This window comes from Bidens hawaiensis, unplaced genomic scaffold (assembly GCF_021521415.1).
Source record: "Bidens hawaiensis isolate Kalapana, Puna unplaced genomic scaffold, B.hawaiensis_p1.1 tig00013001_1, whole genome shotgun sequence".
Classification (NCBI taxonomy): domain Eukaryota; kingdom Viridiplantae; phylum Streptophyta; class Magnoliopsida; order Asterales; family Asteraceae; genus Bidens; species Bidens hawaiensis.
Genome location: NW_027492090.1, coordinates 1 through 16539, shown reverse-complemented (window position 1 = coordinate 16539; position 16539 = coordinate 1).

Sequence of the window (16539 nt, the reverse complement as noted above, 5' to 3'; positions counted from 1 at the left end):
AGTGAATACTCAAGTGAGGGAAGCACCTGCAGTTGCAAGAGTCAAAAGTCATATGATGAGAAGATTCTAAAGAAGACTTCCAAGAAGAACAATGGTGATAGAATTCCAAAGGTGCCATGATCAACTCCTAAACTGAAGAAACATTATGAAAGAATGAGAAGAGAACACAAGGTGTTTGACCTTTGTGAAATATGCGGACCCATGAATAACAAACCTAGAAGTTCTTCCAAAATCATGAATTATTTGACATAGGAGATGTGGATTATGCACCAAGAAGGAGAGTTGTGATTGAAAAGAAGGAAGATTCTTCATACAGTTCCTTGAAGAAGAAAAAGATTAAGTTTGTGAAAGAAAAAGATCCACAAGAATTGGAAGTATGTGGACCTGTCCAGGTGGATTTCAGCAAGACCACCTATGCTAAAACCTCTTTTGGATTTGATTTCCCAAGACCAAGTGACAAGATCAAGAATGAAAAAAAACTTGAAGAACTTGGGAGCTTTGCAAAGGTGTGGTGCAAAAAGTGTGATTCTTATGGACATCACACTGACTCATGCTGGATGGAAGAAGAAGAGAAGTATGTCATTCCAGACAAGTACTGTGGACAAGATATGAAGCTATTCCGAGAAAAATATGAGAAGTACTTGAGAGGTGAAAAGGATCCAGTTGATGATGAAGCAAACAGAGTGAAATTGGAGAAGAGACTGAAGGCTATCTTGAAATTAAATGAATCATCCAGTGAGTCAGACAAAACTATCAGAGGAAAGAGATCTAGCTCAAAAGGAAAAGGTAAAGAAAGACTTGGAATTTTGAATGGAGATGAGAAATTTTGACCGAAGCAAGGTTTTGAACCAAGAGGATTTCAATGGAGGACCAAAGAATCTGTGATCAAGAAAGAAGAACATGTGATTGAACATATTGAAGTTGAGAAAATTGAAGTGAATGTGGAGTATGACTATGAATATGATGATTCATGTGAGATTGTGCATTAAGATCCAGTTCCACCTCCTGTTGATATCTTAAATGATTCTGATATATAAACTGATGAAGTTTGTACCCCAGATCTTAACTAATCATTTTGTGTTTTTATGTGCAGGGACATTCCACTGATGGAAATGATATATGGTATATGGACAGTTGGTGTTCCAGGCACATGACATGTGACAGAGATGCACTTGTTAATTATGAACAAAAATTTGAAGGACTTGTTGCCTTTGAAAGTGATGAAAATGGAGGGAAAATTGTTGGAAGAGGTACACTAACAAATGGAAAGGTATCCTTTGAGAATGTACAACATGTTGAAGGTCTTCAATATAATTTGCTAGGCATTTCTCAAGTCTGTGACAAAGAATACAAGGTTAGATTTGATGATGCACACTGTTTTATCCTAAAGCCTGAGTTTGTCATCCCACCTGAAATGATTATGATGATGGCACCAAGGAATGGAAACCTTTATGAGCTAAGAATGAAAAATGCAACTTCAAGAGGTGGTTCATGCTTTGTGTCAAGAGCTACTGAAAATGAGAAATAGATGTGGCACAGAAAGATGTGTCATGTGAATCTGAAGAACATGAACAGACTTGTGAAGAGAGAGCATGTCCTTAATCTTCCCACAAAAGAATTTAAGCTGGATGAAAAATGCTCTTCATGTATCAAAGGGAAGCAACACAAGTCCTCTCACAAGAACAAATTGATAAACATAATTGATGAGGTACTTGAATTGCTACACATGGATCTCTTTGGTACTGTGAGTGTTCCAAGTATTGGAAAGAAGAGATTCTGTCTTGTGATAACTGAGGACTTTTCAAGATTCACATGGGTGTTGTTTTTTGGGAACCAAGGATGAAACTGCTGAATTGATTAAAGGATGTGTGCTAAGAATGGATAATCTGCTTGACAAAAGAGTGAAAGTGATTAGAAGTGATAATATGACAGAGTTTAAGAATGGATTAATGGATGAATCTGCACTTCTAAAAGGATCTCTCAGCAATTCAGTGCTCCAAGGACACCTGAACAAAAATGGTGTTGCAGAAAGAAGAAACATAAAACTTATAGAGGCTGCAAGAACCATGATAGCAGATGCTTACTTACCAGTAACATTTTGGGTAAAATCTATCAACACTGCATGTTATGTGCAGAACATTAGTCCTTTTGAACAAGACTCAAAACAAGACTCCATATGAAATACTTTTCAAAAGAAAGCCTTATATGAAGTTCTTAAAGCCTTTTGGTTGTAAAGCTTACTGTTGAACACAAAAGACTATCTGAATTAATTCCAATCCAAGTCATTGGAATGTTTCTTTGTGGGCTATTCATCACAGTCAAAATCATATAGGGTCTATGTGAAGGAGTACATGTTTGTTATTGAGTTATCAGACATAGTGTTCAATGAAAATAATTTTAATAATGTTGAAGGAGCAAAGTGGTTGTTTGATTTAGAGAAATTGATCAAGTTATTCAAAATCTACAGTGAAGAAATGGATGAAAGTCTGTTCAAAACAAGTATGGAAGAAAAGGGAAAACAGAAAAAGATTGATCTGGACATATTATGGTCAAAGGTAGCTACTGGTGAAAGAGAATTTGAGTTTGTGAAGAATGAGAGAAGATTAGATGAAATTGGGTCTACTGAACTTGAAACTAAAGTTGAAGCTCAAAATGATAGCCCAAGTGTAGCGGAGAGTGAACCAGTGCAAAGTCAATCTGAAGAGACAAATGTGAATGAAGACAGGTTCCAATCTCTATTTCGTTCATTACAAATTGGATGCATTGAAGCATCTACATCTGGGCATGCAAACAACCAAGAACCTACTGAGAATGAAGAAGAGCCACAGGTTGATGTTCCTAATTTAAACATTTCAAACTTAAATGCTGTAAACATATACCATTTGTCTTTATGCTTGCTTTCTTTCTCAAATTGAACCAAAGAACATCAATCAAGCACTAAAGGACAACAGTTGGGTAGAAGCAATGCAATAAGAGTTAGCTCAAGTCAGAGACTTACAAGTATGGGCCTTAGTGGATAAGCCTAGGGGAAAGTATGCAATTGACACCAAATGGGTTTTCAAGAATAAGAAGGATGAAAGGGGAGTTGTGATCAAGAATAAGGCAAGACTGGTGGCTTTGGGATGCTTACAGGAAGAAGATACAGACTTTGAAGAAGTCTTTGCCCTAGTTGCAAGATTGGAAGCCATTAGAATCTTCTTAGCTTATGCAGCATCAATGAACATAAAAGTCTATCAATTGGATGTCAAGTATGCATTTTGGAATGAGAAGATTGATGAAGAAGTCTATGTTACTCAGCCTCTAGGATTTGAAGATCCAAATTATCCAAACAGGGTGTATAAATTTAGCAAAGCTTTGTATGGACTACATCAATCTCCTAGAGCTTGGTATAATGAGCTCTCAAACCATCTGTTAGACAACGGATTCTGCAGAGGAGCAATTGACAAGACTCTATTTTACAAGAGAATGAAAAGGGATCTGTTGTTGGTTCAAGTGTATGTAGATGACATTATTTTTGGCTCAACCAATGAGCAGATGTGCATGGACTTTGAAACAGTAATGAAATCAAAGTATAAAATGAGCTCTATGGGAGAAACTAATTTCTTCCTGGATTGCAAGTGCAGCAGAAGAGTGATGGAATATTCATAAATCAATCAAAGTATGTGCAAGAGATTCGGACAAAATTCAAGTGCCACGACTTCAAGACAGTGTCCACTCCAATGGACACACATGAGAAAATGGTAGCTGATGAAAAGGGGGAGCCAGTGGATCAACATGAATATAGGGCCAAGATTGGATCACTCATGTATTTAACAGTATCAAGACCAGATATCATATTTGCAGTATGTGAGTGTGCAAGATTTCAAGCAAACCCGAAGATGTCTCATATGTTAGCAGTGAAGAGGATTTTCAGATATCTTAAGGGTAAACCAGATTTGGGCATCTGGCATCCAAAGAATAGCTCTTTTGACTTGACAGCTTTCGCAGACAGTGATTATGATGGTTGCAACATGAACAGAAAGTTAACCTCAGGAGGATGCCAATTTATAGGAAACAGGCTGATGTCATGGCAATCCAAGAAACAAACCACAGTTTCAATCTCAACTGCTGAAGCTGAGTATATTGCTGCATCTGCTTGTTGTGGACAGGTTTTTTGGATCCAAAATAAGTTGCTGGATTATGGTCTGAATTTCTTACTCACTCCTATTTTTATAGATAATATTGCTGCTATGTTTATTGTTAAGTATCTAGTTCATCATTCCAAAACTAAGAACATAGAAATTAGGCATCATTTCATTAGGGATTGCAATGAAAAAGGGCTGATAGAAATGAAAAGGGTTGAAACTACTGACAACTTGGCTGATTTATTCACCAAACCCCTAGACAAAACCAGGTTTCATTTTCTGTTAAAATGTCTAGGAATGATTAATGCTGATGAAGTTTGATTGATGATGTCTGCATAAGTGAGATACCTAATTGACCATATGAATTTGCTCACTGTTTTGAATGTATGATTGTGTGGTAAGTGCTTAAGTGACTATGCTATGTTTACCTGAAACTTGCTTGTTTGAATTATTATCTATAGGAATGCATGACTGTTTGCATTATAAAGAGTTGGATTGCTAAGTTTGAATCAACTGTTTTGATAAGATATATTCTTGTGATGAATGATTCAAGTTTTCTGTGATTGATGTGTGCTTGAATGAACAAACCTTCATCTTGAATGAATGTGTCGGTTTGAATGAACAATGTGTGAAATTTTCGAAAAAGTTTGTAAGTCAAAATAGATCTTTTGTGAAAGACAAAAGTTGTTTTTAAAATCAAGTAAGAAATGAGTTTTCAAGAGATGTGATTTTTGAAACAATTAAATGATTTTTGGACTAAGCAAACTTTTTTGGTGATTTCATAAGAGAAATGATAATAGTATTCAGTTATAAGCTTTATACAAACTTAAAAATATTTTTAAGATAGAGATAGAATCCAGCCTTGTGGGAAATGATACAAAACTGTTTAATTCACCTAACACATGGATTATAGGCTTAAAGGACCAAATTCAGTCATTGATATTGTATGATAGATTTCCATGGTGAGTAGTTGTCTAAGTGATATGAACATAATGATCTTGCTATGTCTGATGTGGTGATACATTTTGAAGATCAAGGTATGTTCCCTTACACATCTCTCCAAATAATAGGCAGAATGGTAGTTATCCAGTCATACACAAGCCTGTTGATGCTATGGTCACCCAAAAATCTCTTTTATTAAATATTTGAGTAGTTGTAAATATATATTTTAGCTTAAGTAGCATATACAAAAGGGGGGGGGGGGTGGGTTACATATGCTTATTATAAATATTATGTTCTTAAAAATAATCAGACTTAAAGGGGCCTCAGGGAACTACAGGGGTGGGGTATACAAATAAGTCCTAAACACCCTGAATGTAAGGCATGTAAGTCCGGATGGCTTGTAAGTCCAACGTTCAACCTTAATGTCTGCTTTTTCTAAATACTGTTCATATAATCAAAATCATTTTGACCATAAATCAGGGGGTTGAAGTCAATTGGGGTGACTTGGAGAAAGCTAAATAAGATTTGAGAAGAGATTAGGGACAACCTAAATCCATAGTGTTAACCATTCATACCTTATGTACTTAATTGAACCTTAAGCATATCACTGAAAGCTATGATAATAATGCTAAGTGTTAATACCTGCTCTCAACCTGACTTAAGTCATAATAATACCAACCATGAAATGTTGTAAAGTGATTAAATAGTATGATCCCATGTTGAGATCTCTCTATAAACTATTTTGTGGTGACCAACAACTGAAGTTTGATCTCTTATTCACCTCAAACTTATGCTTGAGTCAAAACAGTCTATAAAATGATAAATTTTGATGATTTAAGTAAATGTTTATGTGTGAATTTGTCTAGACTGTTAGACAAGTGTTGATTTGTTTCAAAAGTGTGATCTGAAATATTACAATTCATGTCGAGCATGTTCTAGTATTAGAACTGCTCTCAAGGTGCTTCGAGCATGATTCTATGCTTGAAAGTGATATTTTCACTCTTCGAGCACAAAGATTTGTATTGAAAACTTTTTTAAGTCTTTCGAGCATAGATTCTTGAATGTTTTGTGATTTTGGCTTCACGAGCTCGTTGTTGTGGAATGATAGATTTTTCTAAGTGTTTCGAGCATGAATTTGTGCTAGCCTCTTAAGTTTACTCCACGAGCATAAGTGACTAAATGATAACTTGTATAAGTATGTTCGAGTAGACTTAATGATTTGAATATGTTTCGATTATGATTGATTGACTGAATATTTTTCCAAGTATTTCGAGCACATGTGAATGATGTTGTATTTGAAAATATATATAAGTGGTTTCGAGCACACTGACTATTTTACTTGAACTGATTGTGTTAAGTGTTTGTTAGTAATGCTCTTGAGTATGGTTTTGTAAACAAGCATGTGTGTTTGTTTATAAGTTAACTAAAACTGAAAGTCTAGTTAAGGCAAAGTCTCGAGAATAGGTAAATCTTGAGCACATTTTTGAAATGTCTCAAAGATTGAAATTTAGTCTAGGTTTTTCTTTCCAGTATACCTGGTTTCGAGCAAATCTCTGAACGAACATTCTCAAACACTTAAACATTTTCTAATAAATATAATTTGAGCATGCTTTGAAAAGTGTATTCGAGCACAATGGGAGAAAGCTGTTTTTTGCTATATGCTCGAGCAGAGGTTTTCATTTATTTCAAATTAAATGACATCTGGCGTGTACTAAACGACAAATCTAGGTTGTACTACCCAAGCGTTAGGTATAAAAGGGGGACTTAGAAAATTCTCCAAACACTTTTTCCCTCTCATAACTAAAAACCCTTATGCTCGTGTCTCCCCTGCTCTATCCAAACACTAGATTTTGCTTGAATACTTGTTCGATTATAGCCATTAGCTTTGATTCCAACTTGGTAAGAAATCGATTATCGATTATCGTCTCTTCGAATATCGGAATTATGGTTTCAATTGACTAGTTTACTGACTGTTTACTCGAATTGTGCAGGTTCGCAAATTGTTACGAAACAGGTTGCTGAAGATGATTTTCTTCTATAACTACTAATTACTATTACTCTGCTATTACGGATACTGACGATTTCCTTTGTCTTGCAGAAATAATGGCAATGAAGTTCGAACCTAAGCACAACATGTGCGCAAGATTGGTAGTGGATGCTGAAAACAGAGAACTGGAGTTTATAATCAACTTCTTAAATAACTCAAATCTTTGGGTCGCACTGACAGAGAACCCTACTATTTATAGAAATCATATAGAAATCAGCAGAGTACATGGATGACATTAATGGCAGAAGAATTGAAGCATCCGTACTAGGACAAGATATTGAAGTCACAGAAGCATCCATCAGAGAAGCACTACAACTAAATGACAATTATCAAGTGCAACTTTTGTATCCTTCTCAATGATTATTAAGGATTTTTTAGGAGATGTTGGGATATCAAGGTGGAATTCACGAAGGACAATTTCAGAAAGGAAGTTTCCCATTGATGTACAGATTTCTGATTCATGACGTCATTCAGTCCTTATCACCACGAAGGGGAACGTGGAATCTATTGAGTAGAGAACTGGCCATAGTAACAGTTGCAATACTATTCAATCAGCCATTCAACTTTTCAAGATTCATTTTCAATGGCTTGGTCAGCAATGCTCAGAAAGCTCAGCATGAGAAATTCTTGATGTATCCACATTTTATACAGATCTTGATCAACAGAGCATTACAAGGTTTAAACTTAGCTGGAGAACATCTACGGTTGCAAGATCCAAATATATACAAGAGAATTAAAGGAGCAAGGAGTATGTTTAATGAAAATGTAGAATGGGATATGCTCCCTTGGTTGTTGAATGCAGATAATGAGATTATGGAAGTTCCTCCTTCCCCACAGCAAAGTGATGATGATTCTGAAGAAAGTGAAAGTGATGAAGATTCTGAAGTAGTGATGATGAAAACAATGATGGTGCAGGAGATGAGATTGTAGTTGTTAAACCACAGGCAGAACAGTAGGTCATGAAGTAGAGATTTATATGGAAGTGGGAAATGCAGAAGAATTTGTTGAACCTTCTGGACATGAAATGGTGATATTTGAAAATCTGGAATCAGATGTGCAAGTTGAAAATGTGGAGGTTCATGTTAAGAGAACAGATGAAGAGCCATTTTTAGGAAAGAATGGAGATAATAGTGAGCCTACGGATGATGATACTTTTGTTGACAATGTGATCACACAAGTAACAGAGAACATTCAAATGATCACACCACTTGTTTCACCAGATCCACACATTGACCAAGATGACATATCTTCAACTGGAATAGAACCAATCTCACATGGTTCAGAACCTGCTCAAGATTCAATACCCACTTCTCCAGCCAACACTGAACCTTTACACTCCAGCCCTGAACAAATGCAAGAAACACTAATAGCAACACCTTCAACATCACCAATCTGACGTGAGGTCGAAGACTCACTCAAAAATAAACCAATTACAACTAAATAGATAGCAGTAAGTGGGTGTCGAACATAAGGAGTTTGTGGAATACGTGTTAAATAAGTAGCCTAACAATTAAACTAATATAAATGTAAATGACACAAAGTAATTTCCAAGTTGGTTTTGATTTGATTTTTGTGAACTACAAAAAACTAAACGGAATTTGTAAACAATTGATTAAATGAGCATTTCTCTCGGGGTTCGAGTTATTACTCAACACTTATGTTAACATTCAATGGATAAACCATATTATCTTGGTTTTGTGTAAATGGACTTGTTTGTGATTAATCGAGAACTAAGTACTCGGATTCCTAGAACACGAGGTTGTTACTTAACAATCTATCAATAATGTTAAGCCTAATTCTTTTCACTTAATCTTGATTGTCAACGACACCAAGAACGTGTGATTCAAAACTAGGTTTAAACAATATAGATAAACTACAAACAATCACATAAACATCATGATCATACTAACATAACAATTAGACAATCAATCCAAATTCAAGAACAAATAACATAAAGTGTCTTGCAATTAACCTTACATCCCAAGAGAAATACCAAGAAAATTAGCCACTCATGGTTTGATGAATCATCATAGCTTCAATTGTCTTAATCATAAGAATCAAACACTCAATATAATGATTAGAATCACCAAAAATAATGTTTTGGACTCCACAAATCGCCCTAGGGTTGTCCTAATTGAAAGATATCTGAAAAGACACCCAAAAACGTCCTAAAAAGTGGCCCAAACTCGGCTGTTACGAGTCTGACCATGGGCCACGGTCCAGACCGTGGACCATGGTCAAGTTACGGTGCCCGGAATGCCACGGTACGGTGTATTCTGTTGATTTTGGTGCCAGTTTGACCGTGGCCCACGGTCAACACCGTGGACCACGGTGGAGCTCTTCCTCAATTTCTTGTTTTCTTCATATCTTTTTCGTTCAACTCCGGTTTCTTCGCCGTTTTCGCCCACGTTCTCGTAATTTCATCCTCTACCTTCTCCTACCTACAAACATAGGAGTAACCATAGTCAACTAATTACATGAATTAAGTTGGTTAAGCCAATGCATTTATATCTTTTAACTCGCTTAACGGCTTCCCTACGAGTCACTCGTCACATTCCCACACTTAACCGTTGCTTGCCCCTAAGCAATACTTAAAACCACCATTGCTTTCAAAATACAACTACCAAATATACCAACATACCCGGTTCAGTCAAGGTCCCAAATCATACCCTATTCCCTCATTATTAGAGGTTTGCATTAGTATTACTTAATATTATATTTAAAACATAGAATTCTGGTCAACCTTAACATGCTTTCAGTTTTTTACCCACACATAACACACCATCACTCATTGACCCTCTTATCGGTGATATTTCCATATATTCCAATAATACTCAATTCTCCTCGCATACGCTTGTACTACCGTCAAATCTCCACCTATACAAATGCTTTGACACAAATGCAAATCAAGAGGACTTAAAACAGGTTATAATGGGACAAGGTGTAAGGGTATGGAAGGGGAATATTGAAAGTAGCTCAGGCGATCCGATCCGGCTTATTACATCAAAACTAAGTAAACAATAAAATAAACAACTATAAACATTACTGACTTGCATCTCAACACTCACTACACAATACTTCGAACATTGACTCTCAACTTTTTCTGTCTTTTCTCTTTTTTCTTTTTCTCTTTTCTTCTCTTTTTCTCTTTTCTTTTTTTTTTCTTCTTTTTTCATATTTTTTTTCTTTTTTTTATACTTTTTTCGAGTAAACATAATACTTAATACTTCCTATTGATTAATACTATAACAATTACAAATACAAAGAAATACCTACTAAGCCGGATCGTCTCGCAAATTAACATCAGAGTTGATCGAATAAAAAAGAATAGGTCCAATACTGTTTTCTACGGGAACCATCCCCCTGCCCCTCTCATTGCCCATGCTCATATGTGTAATGTATGAGGCCCAACCCCCAAAACCCACACTCACGCTCATCCAGACGAGGCTTAAACCTAATTGCCTCTATCACTTTTGCACTTATGCCAAGCTAAGGTCTCGAAATGCAGTAATCGCACAAGTTCTAATGGAGAATAACCAATCTATCACCAATCTTCACTTTCCCAATAAACAAGTGGATATGGACATGTTATGCAGGTAATTGTACCGAAAGCATGCTAACATTGACTACAATACTACACAACCTCGTTTTTAAAATAACTAAGCAAACTTGAATTTAAGGGAATTGTGACCATGAGAAAGGACCAAAACTTTATCCCACCATCTTACCACTTTCCGGTTTTCTTTCAAAAAATTATTTTTCTTAAATTTTTTTTCTTTTTTTATTTTTTTTTGTAAAACCAGAAACTTCCCCATCCCCACACTTGGGATAGATTGTCTCCAATGTATGGTTTTGAGAAAATAAAAACAAAGATACTACTAATTAAAAGCACCACTTCTTTTCATGAAAAACCCATGTTGTCCCCAACATAGTGTCGAAGAGAAATCCATAAGAATTTCCCCGCACTTGGTTTTTGATAAGATGGTAACTTAAAATAACATTAATAACAAACAACCTAGAAATTATAAAGCAAAATAAAAATAAAAAAATGCAAAATGTACAATTACCACATTTTTGAAACTTTTATGACATTCAAGGTGGGTGACTGGCACACTCCCGTACAGTCTTCTCGTTCTAAGCATGCTCTTTTTCAAGCAACTGTTGCCAGTCTTCCGGCAAACCAGGGTCGGGCCCGAACATCCTCATCCTCCACCCTGGATCATTTAGGTTAGGTGGATGTCTCACTTTCGTCTTCCTTGGTCGACCACCTTTTTCTGCCACCTTCTCACTCTGTTGATGCTCAACTTCTTTCTTCTCAACTGACCTGTCAATCACAAAACACTCCATTTTCGTGTGATCTTTACTCAAGGATACATACTTGTTAACAAAATCCGCCTTCAGGCTTTCCTTGTCAACAAAGGGTTAGTACTATTTTCAAATAATAATAGCTGTTTATCACGATTCCCACATTTAATTCCCAGCGTCCCCTTAGCACAATCAATTACTGCAAGTGAAGTGGCGAGGAAGGGTCTACCCAATATGACTGTGGGTTGCGTATTAGTTACATTTTTAGCATAAACAAGTACTAAAAAGTCAACTGAGTAACAGAAATCCTCCACATGTACCATCACATTATATATCATTCCTCGGGGAAGTGTATGGGTTTGATCCACTAAAACCACGGTGGTGTTTACTTTTTGTAGCGGAACAAACTCATACTGATCATATAAACTGCCGGACATGATACTAACACAAGCTCCAAGATCTAGCAGTGCCCGATCAGTTTTAAATTCACCAATTTGGATTGATAAAAGGGGCACTCCTGGGTCTTGAAGTTTACTCGAGATAATATTATTATCAACCCTCTCATCCCTTATTTTGGCTAATTTGTCATTTGAACATTTGTCACAAGAACAATTTTCACAAAAAGATATTTCATTCAGTTGTAATTCAGAGTTATTTTGGAAAATTGTTTCATAATTACCCACATTTCAATCTCATCACTAATATCTTCCACCACCCCCTCAACAAACTGTGGTGTTAGATCAACTTGAGCACTAGAAATTCCAAAATTAGGCAAAATACTTACCGCATTGATATGCACGTTGTTCCCCTTTTTTAAGCCCGAGCTATTTTTCTTCAGATTCTCAACATTGGTTGCAAGTTGACCCATTTGAGTGGTCAAAGATTGAATGGCTTTGTCACGGACGTCATCCTTTTGCATGCGCACTTCATCAAGTTCATTTCTCCTTTGCATGTCTTGTTGCGTCATCCTAAGCATATCCATGACTTCATTCCCACTTGAAGAACTTTGACCCGAAGACACACTTTGACCACTTCCCGTTTGTTGAAATTGACTTTGACTTCCTTGGTTGTTCCTATTTTGATCATTCGCTTGATTAAAATATTGTTGATGAGAAACAAAATGGGTTTGGGAAGTCCGTTGAAAGTTAGGGTTGAGTTGAGTCGATGGGTTACCATATCAAAAATTGGGATGATTTCTCAACCCGGGGTGGTACGTGTTTGAATTCATGTTGTAGCTCCGACCACCTCCTTGACCTTGAATTGCATTTACCTCTTCAACTTGACCTTCCACACAGGGACACAAATCACTTGCATGTCCCAATGCGTTACAACTCGTGCATACATCATACACTTGATTGGAGACTTGAGGTTCTTCATTGTTAACCGCATGCACTCGTGGCCATGTGGTGGCCGGTCTTGCTCTTTTTGTGGTTTGAGCCTTTCTTTTCGCTGTAACCGACATTTGTTCCAAGAATGCCCAATCATCTTGTTCATAATTTGTACCAAATGTACCATTGGTGATTGACATTAAGTCCCGTCAGCCTTCCATACTCAACCCCTCTTGAAAAGCGTTCAACAATTCCCAAAGAGCAATACCATGGTGAGGGCAATTCTTGATCATCATGTTGAATCGCTCAAAGGCTTCATGAAACATCTCACCCGATTGTTGTTGGAAGCTTCTCAAACTTCGTCTTGCATCATTTGTCTTTTGGGCCGTGTAAAACTCTTCCAAGAACCTTTGTTACATCTCGGCCCAAGTATAGATTGATGCGGAAGGCAATGTGTAAAACCATCTTTTTGCCTTATCTTCTAACGAAAATTGGAATAAAACCAACTTGACCTCATCTGGTGAAAATCCTTGACCCCCGATCGAGTTGCAAATCGAGTCATACGCCTCCAAATGGAAATAGGGTTCTTCGGTTTCTAAACCCTTGTACTTTGGTAAACTTTGGAGTGCGTTGGTTCTAACCTCAAATTTTCTTCCATTTTGATGTTGAGGAATGACCACCGGAGATGGGTTGTTTGTAATGATCAGTCGAAAGTGAGCTTCGATTCCCTTCGCCATCTCTCTCACATGCCTTCTCGGTACCCCCATTGGTACTCTCGGTTGACCCATTTGCCTATACACGGGCCTTGGCGGTGGATGTTGTTGGAATTGAGGTTGAGGTATTGGTTGTTGAGGTTGTTTATAATGGGGTTGTGGAGGAACTTGTTGCAATGGTTGTGGTTGTGACAATGGTGCTTGAATGACATGTGGCCCGCCCCATTGTTGCACTTGTTGTTGCGGAACATAACCAAATTGACCTTGCATCCTTACTTGATTTCCATCGCCCCCACTCGAATATCCCTCTTCATACTCTTCATACCCTTCGCCATTATCGCCATAACGTGACCCACCAAACGAGTGCGGGCCCGACCTAAGACCCGGTGAAGTATGGATGATGGGTGGGTCTTGTGGTAATGTGTACGGTTGATTATAAGGCGGTTTTTGTTGAGATTGAAAAGGTGATTGTTGTTGTGAGTTCGATGATTGTCCTTGAGTGGGCATGAAATTAGTTAAGGGCGAAAGGTTAGATGGTGGTTGAAAGCTAAACACGATCGAAGTGGGCTCACTAGTAGGATTTGTAGTGGTAACGGTTTCATTGGGCGGAGGATTTTCTGGATTGATGGGTGGTGGCATAGGTGGTACAGATTGACCCGAAGCCATGTTTGTGGTGTCAGTTGTTCGATTATATGTGCTTGGTGACCTGTGAATCTTGTTCTCCCTTTGAAGAATCTGATTCTGACGCGCAGTTCGTTCAATTTCCAGATCAAAAACTAACGGTGATGAAGACCGAGAGTTTCGCGTATGCATATACCTGTAGATACCTGCACACTAGCACAACCCGCGTAAAACTGACAATAACAATTAAACAAACAACTACAAGAATAACACATGTTGCGTACTACTCCCCGGCAACGGCGCCAAAATTTGACGTGAGGTCGAAGACTCACTCAAAAATAAACCAATTACAACTAAATAGATAGCAGTAAGTAGGTGTCGAACACAAGGAGTTTGTGGAATACGTGTTAAATAAGTAGCCTAACAATTAAACTAATATAAATGTAAATGACACAAAGTAATTTCCAAGTTGGTTTTGATTTGATTTTTGTGAACTACAATAAACTAAACGGAATTTATAAACAATTGATTAAATGAGCATTTCTCTCGGGGTTCGAGTTATTACTCAACACTTATGTTAACATTCAATGGATAAACCATATTATCTTGGTTTTGTGTAAAAGAAATGGTGATATTTGAAAATTTGGAATCAGATGTGCAAGTTGAAAATGTTGAGAAGATCCATTTGTAGGAAAGAATGGAGATAATAGTAAGCCTACGGATGATGATACTTTTGTTGACAATGTGATCACCAAGTAACAGAGAACATTCAAATGATCACACCACTTGTTTCACCAGATCCACACATTGACCAAGATGACATATCTTCAACTGGAATAGAACCAATCTCACATGGTTCAGAACCTGCTCAAGATTCAATACCCACTTCTCCAACCAACACTGAACCTTTACACTCCAGCCCTGAACAAATACAAGAAACATCAATAGCAACACCTTCAACATCACCAATCTGACGTGAGGTCAAAGACTCACTCAAAAATAAACCAATTACAACTAAATAGATAGTAGTAAGTGGGTGTCGAACATAAGGAGTTTGTGGAATACGTGTTAAATAAGTAGCCTAACAATTAAACTAATATAAATGCAAATAACACAAAGTAATTTCCAAGTTGGTTTTGATTTGATTTTTGTGAACTACAAAAAACTAAACGGAATTGGTAAACAATTGATTAAACAAGCATTTCTTTCGGGGTTCGAGTTATTACTCAACACTTATGTTAACATTCAATGGATAAACCATATTTTCTTGGTTTTGTGTAAATGCACTTGTTTGTGATTAATCAAGAACTAAGTACTCGGATTCCTAGAACCCGAGGTTGTTACTTAACAATTTATCAATAATGATAACCCTAATTCTTTTCACTTAATCTCGATTGTCAACGACACCAACAACGTGTGATTCAAAACTTGGTTTAAACAATATAGACAAACTACAAACAATCACATAAACATTATATTCATACTAACATAACAATTAGACAATAAATTTAAATTCAAGAACAAATAACATAAAGTGTCTTGCAATTAACCTTACATCTTGAGAGAAATAACAAGGAAATTAGACACTCATGGTTTGATGAATCATCATAGCTTCAATTGTCTTAATCATAAGAATCAAACACTCAATCTAATGATTAGAATCACCAAAAACAATGTTTTGGACTCCATAAATCGCCCTAGGGTCGTCCCAATTAAAAGATATTTGAAAAGACACCCAAAAACGTCCTAAAAAGTGCCCAAACTCAGCTGTTACGAGTCAGACCGTGGACCACGGTCAAGTTACGATGCCCGGAATGCCACGATACGGTGTATTCTGTTGATTTGGTTCCAGTTTGACCGTGGCCTACGGTTCAACACCGTGGACCACGCTGGAGCTCTTCCTCAATTTCTTGTTTTCTTCATATCTTTTTCGTTTTCAACTCCGTTTTCTTCGCCGTTTTCGCCCACGTTCTCGTAATTTCATCCTCTACCTCTTCCTACCTGCAAACATATGAGTAACCATAGTCAACTAATTCCATGAAATTAAGTTGGTTAAACCAATGCATTTATATCTTTTAACTCGCTTAACGGCTTCCCTACGAGTCACTCGTCACAATCAAAGAACCTGCTCAAAGTTGTACCTATAACTCAAAACACTCAAACCCCAACTGAAACATACAGACTACCATCACCCGAGAGTTCATCCAACTAACCAGAATTAGACCCAGAATTCAAACCTACTCAAGAAACACCCTCATCAAGTCCAACATACTTAAATGAAGACATACTTGTTGAAAATGCTGAGTTGAAGTTTCAGAATATCATGCTAAACGAGAGAAATGCCTTTTTAGAAATGAAGAACAAGGCTTTAGAAGATGTTCTGCAACAAGCACTATTGAAAATCAAGCCCAGGAGCAGGCTGAGGTTTAGAAGATCTCAGATGCACCAAAATAGGGAAA